Source organism: Mauremys mutica, chromosome 6, assembly GCF_020497125.1.
Source record: "Mauremys mutica isolate MM-2020 ecotype Southern chromosome 6, ASM2049712v1, whole genome shotgun sequence".
NCBI lineage: Eukaryota > Metazoa > Chordata > Testudines > Geoemydidae > Mauremys > Mauremys mutica.
The window spans coordinates 34,758,973-34,767,125 of NC_059077.1; the positions used below are offsets into that span (position 1 = coordinate 34,758,973).

Below are 8,153 nucleotides of genomic sequence, written 5' to 3' on the forward strand. Positions count from 1 at the left end.
GAGTGGCTAGGCAGAAGTTCATGGAGGATAGGTCCATCAATGGCTATTAGCCAGGATGAACAGGGATGGTGTCCCTCGCCTCTGTTTTCCAGAAGCTGGGAATGGGCGACGGGATGGCTCACTTGATGATTACCTGTTCTGTTCATTCCCTCTGAGGCACCCGGCATTGGCCACTCTCCGAAGACAGGATATTAGGCTAGATGGACCTTTGGTTTGACCCAGTATGGCCGTTATGTTCTAAAGTGTATCATGGTTGGGGCTCTCTGACACTCTGGATGCCAGAATTGTCCATTGGGACTGTTGGCAGCTACAATAAATTTAAATTCAGGAGTGGAATAGTCCCTGAACGGTTTTTGGATCAGGGTAGTGCAAAGGCTTAATGACATCATTGCACCATCTGCTCCCCTCTACCCACCCAACCTGCACTGAATGCTCCTTGGCACAGCTTAGAACCTTGGCATTTCTCTTACTTGCATTCCAGATGCTTACTTCAGCATTTAAAGTATCAAAATCCTCTAGGATGGGGTGAGCAAACTTTTTGGCCCGAGGGCCACATTGGGGTTGCAAAACTGGATGGAGGGCCGGGTAGGGAAGGCTGTGCCTCCCCAAGCAGCCTGACCCCCGCCCCCTATCCGACTCTTCCCACTTCCCACCCCAACTGCTCCCCTCAGAACCCCCAACCCATCCAACCACCCCGCTCCTTGTCCCCTAACCACCCCCTCTCCAGACCCCCACCCTTAACCGCCCCCGGGACCCTACCCCCATCTAACTCCCCTGCTTCCAGTCCCCTGACTGCCCCGACCCCATCCACATACCCAGGCCTCAGGTGCTGACTGGGAGTTGAGGATGCTCATACCCAATACACAGTTGGCATCTCACAGCATTAGGCCCTGATTTCAGCATAATTCATGTTTGCATTGTCCATTCAGTCATCTAAGTATAGATGTCAGTACTGTGAAAATATTTGTCTTTATGCTGCGGAACTGAGGCAGCACATGCCAGAGATATGACTCAGTAAAGACATTCAGTTTTACAGCAGATCAGTAGAAATGTGGTAATGATTAACCTGGATGATTTTTAAAATAACCAGTTTTGTCCAGGTCAGCCTCTGAGGGGCTCTCTCCCTATGACAAGTCACCAACTGTCCCTGCTTTTCATGGGAAGACAAATAGTGTAGCAGAGACCTTTTACATACTGCATCTGGATCAATACAGACTTGAGGTAGTGGATTGGTTTGAGATTTAACATGAGGAATTTGAAGGCATAATTCTGACAGCTTACTTTGACACTTCAGAAACCCACTTTGAGAGTGTGGGGACATTCTCCCTAGTGCAAAAAATTTTGGAAAAGAGAAAATAGGCAGAAGTCAAACTACCCAATATGAAATATTAGCAGCTCATATCATGTTTGGGACATGTAAGGTGAGGCATGAAATTTTCTTTCTGGATTTTTTTCAGTTTCATATTGAAAAGCTTTTAGAAGAAACATATTGTTCTGTCAATGAGGAAATACGGTATAAGGGCTTGCAAAAAATGATTGGTGACCAATAGTGTAATGAATCCAAATTGTAACATTTATAACAATTATGGGCACTCATGGTAGCATCTTTTAGAGTACTTACAATGCAACTTATATTATTTATTTATATATTAAATATGTTTTACAATACTCAGTTTACAGATGGGTAAACTGTGGAGGACACTCACTTAATGTCACACAGATTAATACCAGACAACAACAAAACTCAGACATCCGAATTCACAGCCCCCTGACTTTAACCACTAGATAACATTTCTTCCCTTTCAATCAGCATATTTACAATTTATGTCTTCCTTGTTCTAATGTAAATACTACTCTAAGCGCATTTTATGTGTCAGTAGCTACTTGACCATAGAAGATTACTTGCAAATATTTTGTCACCTCCTCTTAAAAAAAGAAAATGGAAAGCCCCAGGATTTACAGGGGTAAATATTGACCAGTATTAAGGTTTGTGGACTTACTTCTAGCATACCTTTGAAAATGGAACTCCCATCTTCCATAGGGAAATAAGTTACTGAGATGGAAAAGAAAGGTTTCCTTATCTCCCCTGAGTGCTGCTAATTCCGTGCATTGTACTTATAAAAGCACTTGAAGGTTGCATCACTGAAGGTTCCGTAGAACAGACAGAAACAGATTTCCCAAACGAAACATTCTATTCAATCTGGAAGATGGTTTGTAGGTTATAATGGATGGAAACTTCATTTATAATGAATTTTCATGTCTTCTATGAGTATTACTTACAACCCAGAAGACATTAAATTTGACAAGTATATGGAGGAGCTATAGGCTAGTGCAGAATTGGATTTCCTAAAAAATAATCTTCCATAAACCTCCTTCAGTTAAAAAAAAAATTTAAGGGCTCAATTCTTCCAGGTGCTGTGGGGCACTTTGGCCCATATCCAGTAAAGCACTTAAGCATGTAGTTAGGCATGTGATTAGTCTCATTGACATCAATAAAACTACTCACATCCTTAGAGTTAAGTGCATGCTTACATGCTCTGCTAACTCAGGGCCAGAATGTTCAGCACCTCGCAGGGTTCAGCTCTTAATTATCTCAGGCCAATTGCAGAAGTCAGTTAAGTTACTCCAAATTTATACCAGTGGCAGTGAAATAAAAATCTTTGTTTTACTGTATTTGTTTGTGAAGAAGTACCATATGGTAGGCTGAGCATTGTTAAAGTATTAGCAATGGGCCAAAGTATAGAACCAGATGTTGATCTGTTAGTTCTGATAATTACCTACAATGGAATTCAAGCAGTTATAAATGGAGGTTACTTACCTGCAACTGGAAGTTCTTTGAGATGTGTGGGCCCTATCTGTATTCCACACATGGGTATGCCTGCATGCCATGCACCCGCGTCCAGAGATTCTTAACAAGCAGAGTCCATTGGTCCACACATCTGCAGTTGCTCTCCTCATGCTCCAGACCAAGAGCATAAGAGACAGTGTAGACCAATGCCTTTCCAGTTCCTCTTCTTACCACAAATCCAATTGGATCTGAAGCAGAAGGGATGGAGGTGGGTAGCACAGTATATATAGGGACCACACACCTAGAAGAACTTCCAGTTACAGGTAAGTAACCTCCATTTCTTCTTCAACTGCTGGTTCCTATGTGTATTGGTGACTGACAAGAAGTATTCTTTCAGACTGGAGGGGAGTGCAAGGATGCTGGTAATAAAGATGCTTGAAGAACTGCAGTCCTTACCACTCCATCTGCAGCGGAGGCCTGAACTAGCGCATCATGTTTTGTGAACAGGTGAACGGTACTGCAGGTAACCACTCTGCATATGTCCAGTATCAGTACTTCCTGTAGAGATGCTGCAGAAGCAGACTGTGCCCTAGTACAGTGTGCTCATACCCCACCTGGGGAACAGATACACACTAACTGTTAGCACATGATGATGCAACCAGACATCCATTTAGAGAGTCTCTGAAAAGATTTTGCTTGTCTTCATGACCTTTTTGCTCTAGTGAGAAATAGTCTTGGTGATTTTCTGATTGGTTTGGGCCTTTGCAGGTAGAATGCCAGAGCACATCTGACACACAGGGAATGAAATCTTTTCTCTTAAATGGAAACACATGCTTTTGGGAAGAAAACAGGTAAGTTGGTCAACATGGAATTCAGAAATTACCTTAGTGAGGAATTTAGGATGAAGGGGAAGGGAGACCTTCTCCTTGTGAAAAATGGTATACAGTCGATCACCCTGAGTGCTCCCATCTTGTTTACCCTTCCGGCTGAAGTAATAGCAATCAAAAATGCAACCTTCATGGAACAATGAGACACATCGCATGTGGCCAGATGGTGGTCTGGTGAGTATTGACAGGATGAGATTGAGGTCCCATTGAGGTGTAGGCTTGACCATTGGCAGAAAGACTGTGAGTAGGCCCTTCCTGAATCTAACTGTTGTTGGGTGTAAAAATGGAATGCCTGTCTACTGGAGAAAGGAAGCACTGATTGCTGCAAGATGGACCTGTTGTGAGCTAATGGAAAGATCTGAGTTCTTCAATGATAGGGGATAATCTAAAATGACAGGGATATCTGCAAAGTCTGAAGAAGATTGATTGCACTGTGCCCAAGTAGAGAATCATATCTATTTAGCTAGGTAGCAGTTCCTAGTGACTCTTTCCTACTCTGATTAAGAATGTCTTGGACAGCTTCTGCACATGAGCATTCTAGATATAATGCCCATCCCCAAACCAGGCTATTAGGTGAAATAGGTCTGGATTGGGAAGTCTGATTTTGACATCTTCCTGAGTTAGAAGATCCAGAAAGGAACTGATCCTGAAAGGAGGACGGGCTGACATTCTCAGAAGTTCCAGGAACCAAAAACTATCTGGACCAGGTGAGTGCTATGAGAACGACTCTGGTCCTGTCATGATGGATCTTTCTTAAGACCTGCGGTGGTAGAGGGATGGGTGGAAAGGCATATCTGAACTGGTGTCTCTGTGATAGCAGGATTGTGTCGCCCTGGGAGTTGTGGCCCATACCTGCTCTGAATCATTACAGGCGAAGCTTCCTCTTCATTTAGGTTGCCCACTAGAGAATTCTGAACACCTGGCAGGTATGCGACTTGGATACTGATGTGGTTTCTGATACATCAGTTCCAAAGTCTGACTGCTTCCAGGCAGAAGGAAAGGGATCTTTCTCCACCCTGCTTTTTACACTGAAGACCGTGGTAATATTGTCCAGCATCTCCTGCCTGGGGATCCAAGTGCTCTGTATAGTGTAGTCATTCAGGTGGGCCGTCCAACCCAGTAAGGATGCGTCTGTTATAGTGGTGGCACTAGAGGTAGGAGAGTAGAAGGGGACTCGCGCCGGTTCCAGTTTTGACCATGAGGTAAGAAAGGTGTGGACCATAGCGGGAATGGTCACTGTAGTGTTCATGTGGTCATTGTCTGGTGAGTAGATGGACTGGAGCCAGGCCTGTACGCAGCACAGATGAAGTCTGGTGAATGGTGTCACAGAAGTACATGAGGCCACATGGCCTAGTGGAGAAAGGCATACTTTTGATGGTAGTTTTTGGTTTGCGAGTAACTTGTGTTATCAGAATGCTCACTGACTGAAATCTTTCTGTGGGGAAGGAAGCTCTTGCTGAAACTGAGTCCAGGGTCACTCCGATAAAGTTAATTGCCTCTGTGGGGAGTCAAAACAAAATGTCTTTGTTCATGAAGACAACTAGTGCTGCTAGAAGAGGAAGGAGGAACAAAGTCGCTGATCTGACCTCTTGGTTGGAGAGACCCATTTGGAGCTAGTCATCCAAACAGAGGCGATGCGTGTGTGGGGGGTGTCATGCAGGGTCACATGCCCTCCCCCCCGATTGATTGGTCACAAGGACCAGCGGAGCAGCTGAGCCAGGGAACTGCACCTAGAGGGGCTTTCGCTTTCCAGGAGGGGTGTGACTCAAACTGTTCCAGGGTTGTGCCCCCCCCACTGTCAGCAGGCACAGGTCATCTATGCATCCAAAGATGGAAAGACTCTGTAGTTGTGGTGTCTTATTTGGGCTGCCACTACAGAGAAACCTTTGTGAATACATTGGTACTGGGTGAATACTTGTGCCTGAGGGTTGAAGCAGAAAGGATTCCTGTGTTATTAAATTTGTCCTCTGGTGTGCCAAAGTCCCTCAGGACAACTGGGCTCGAGAGAAGAGGGGAATGAGGATAAGGGAGGAAGATATCCTCCAGTGAGACATGATTGTCCATATGTCACAGTGTATGGAGCTTTCTGACAGTTGGGACTGATGAGTCCAATGTGCCCTAAGTCGTTGTGGGTAGCCAGTCCTTAGAAGGGTGGGTCAGTACCACCACAGAGTTAGCTTCAGCACTCTTGGATGGTGCAGTGGATACTGGTCTTTATGTCTGGGAGTTGGAACCACCAATGGAACCAATGGATCCTTTTTCTTCTACATTTTATCCTCCTGCCTGGGGATCTTAAGTGGTTCTGAGCCCTTAGGATCAAAGCGTGAAAGCTTGCCTGACCTGGACAGGACCAGGGAGGGATCTCTTCTCTTAGGAACAGACCCGGATGGGGATCTGCCCTTGTAACTGAGAGTGCGTCCCTTATTCTCATGTGAAGCCCTGGATGATGAGTCATTGGGCTTAGCACCTCTAGGATCCACTCCCAAGCTTGCACTTGTTAGTTGGGGCCAATGTGCAGGGGGCTTTCCCTGGCCCAGATCAGAGTAAGGTCTCATAAACTTCTCCATAAGGTTTTCCTCAACCGCAGCTCACAACCTTCGTGTGTTGATAGGGGAAACAAGTGGCAGATGCTGTATTTTGCAGATGTGTGTCTCACCCAAACAGTAGAGGCAGCATTGATGATCATCATTCACAGAGAAGGAGCAAGGGCAAGAGATGAAATTCTTGAACTCCGGGACTCTGGGCATAGCCCCAGACCATGGGGAGGCACTCCCAACCAATGTAGAAAACAAGCTATACTAACGACACTATAAAAATCTCTAACTATGCTAATATAAAAACTATTTACAATATCCATTTACAGGACTATAAGAAAGAAGCTAGAGAAACCAGTGGACACAGGATTCCAACTCACATCATTTGCAGTCAGAAGGAACTGGAGAGGCATCAGCCTGCACTGCCTCTTACACCCTCTATCTGGAGGACAAGGAGAGCAACTGCACATGTGCGGGCCAATGGACACTGCTTGTTAAGACTCGGGCTCATGGGTACCCATGTGTGGAATATACATAGGGAGCAGCCCTCAAAGAAGAGGAAAAATTATTGGCTTAATTGTTTCTTTACAAAAAATGTTGCTTTTTCTTGGATTTGCACCCTACCTTGAAAGCAGGCCTGCTGGTTTATTTTGCTTTGTTTTATCTGTATGAGTGTAGTACAATACCAATTCAATGTAAAGTCTTATCCAGGCTAACATAAATCACAAGCCCCTATGGACTGCCCTAAACTTTGTATCCCCCATCAATACCAGGAAGCCACATAAATGTTATTCTTGTTATACTGACATGACATACACTTCCAACAGTGATTTCAATTATTTAGTGCTGTATATATTACTACTGTACTTTCCATTGTGAATGCTAGACATTGCATCTAAGGGTCCAATCTTGCAAACACTTACACGTATGAGTAACATTTCTCATGTGAATAGTCCCAAAGAGACACACTCATGTGTAAATATCTGTGGGATCGATCACTATTCATGGATCACACCTTCCTATTCCTTGTGGCTACTCTTCTGTATACACCTTTGTGAATTGCTACATCTTTTGACAAGGACATTAGGCTTGATCCTTCAAGGACTTCACTGGTAGTTTTGTCTGTGTGAGTATGCCAGGATTGTACATTTTAGTGATGGGGACTCCACAGACTGTGTTCATGCTATCCTAGAGTGTAAAGAAATCAGCTGCTAAACAATATACAATTTGTCTATCTCCTCCAGCAGCAGTTTCCTTTAACATAACGTTGTTTCCTGATTACAAGATGAGTTTTAATGTGTGAAATAACACAGATTTGCTAGGGACATTTTGGACAAAGTTCAAAATGCTGTTAGTGATAAGCCCCTCCATGCAGATCCCCTTTGTCATGCTTGAAGGGAAGGGGAGTCAGCCATCTCCATGGCACCATCCCCAACTGCAAAGAGATCTCCCTAGTCAAATGGATTTCTGCCTGGGTAGGGATTTTGAGAATTTGGTACTATAATAACAACCTTTCTTGGGGTATTTTGATAGTTCCGTTTCTACCCAAATTAGACAGTGTCCAGGTGCAGACACCTTTTAAATAAAAATTAAACAACCTTTTTGGACCATGTCCTGGCTCTGTTTGAGATTTGAGGGTCTATTTGGGTTTGGTTTTTATTTTATTCAAACCAGCATGATCCATTTCCATTCTCAGCCTTTGCTCACATACAGAAACTCCTGTCTCAGTTTGCTCCATGTTTCCCCTGAATACAATGGGCATGGAAGACAGCAGTTTAGGGCCCAGATAAACAATACAATATGTATTTATACTAGATTTAACTTCTTCAAACTGACATAAAATCAGGATGCAGACATTTAAATTAAAAGATTCAAACCATTCATTGTATCCCTTCACTCGACTAATTTCACTAGCGAGGCACTTTAAAAAAAATCAGAGGTTGT

General features: G+C 43.9%; 1 long non-coding RNA gene across 1 annotated transcript; it reads left to right on the forward strand.

Annotated features, from left to right (window-relative positions):
• The first annotated feature begins 1,199 nt into the window (after positions 1-1,199).
• Positions 1,200-7,812, forward strand: LOC123373346. Its single transcript, XR_006580671.1, has 4 exons — positions 1,200-1,421; positions 3,186-3,311; positions 3,557-3,639; positions 6,539-7,812. It is a non-coding gene; the product is annotated as an uncharacterized LOC123373346 (long non-coding RNA).
• Positions 7,813-8,153: the final 341 nt, after the last annotated feature.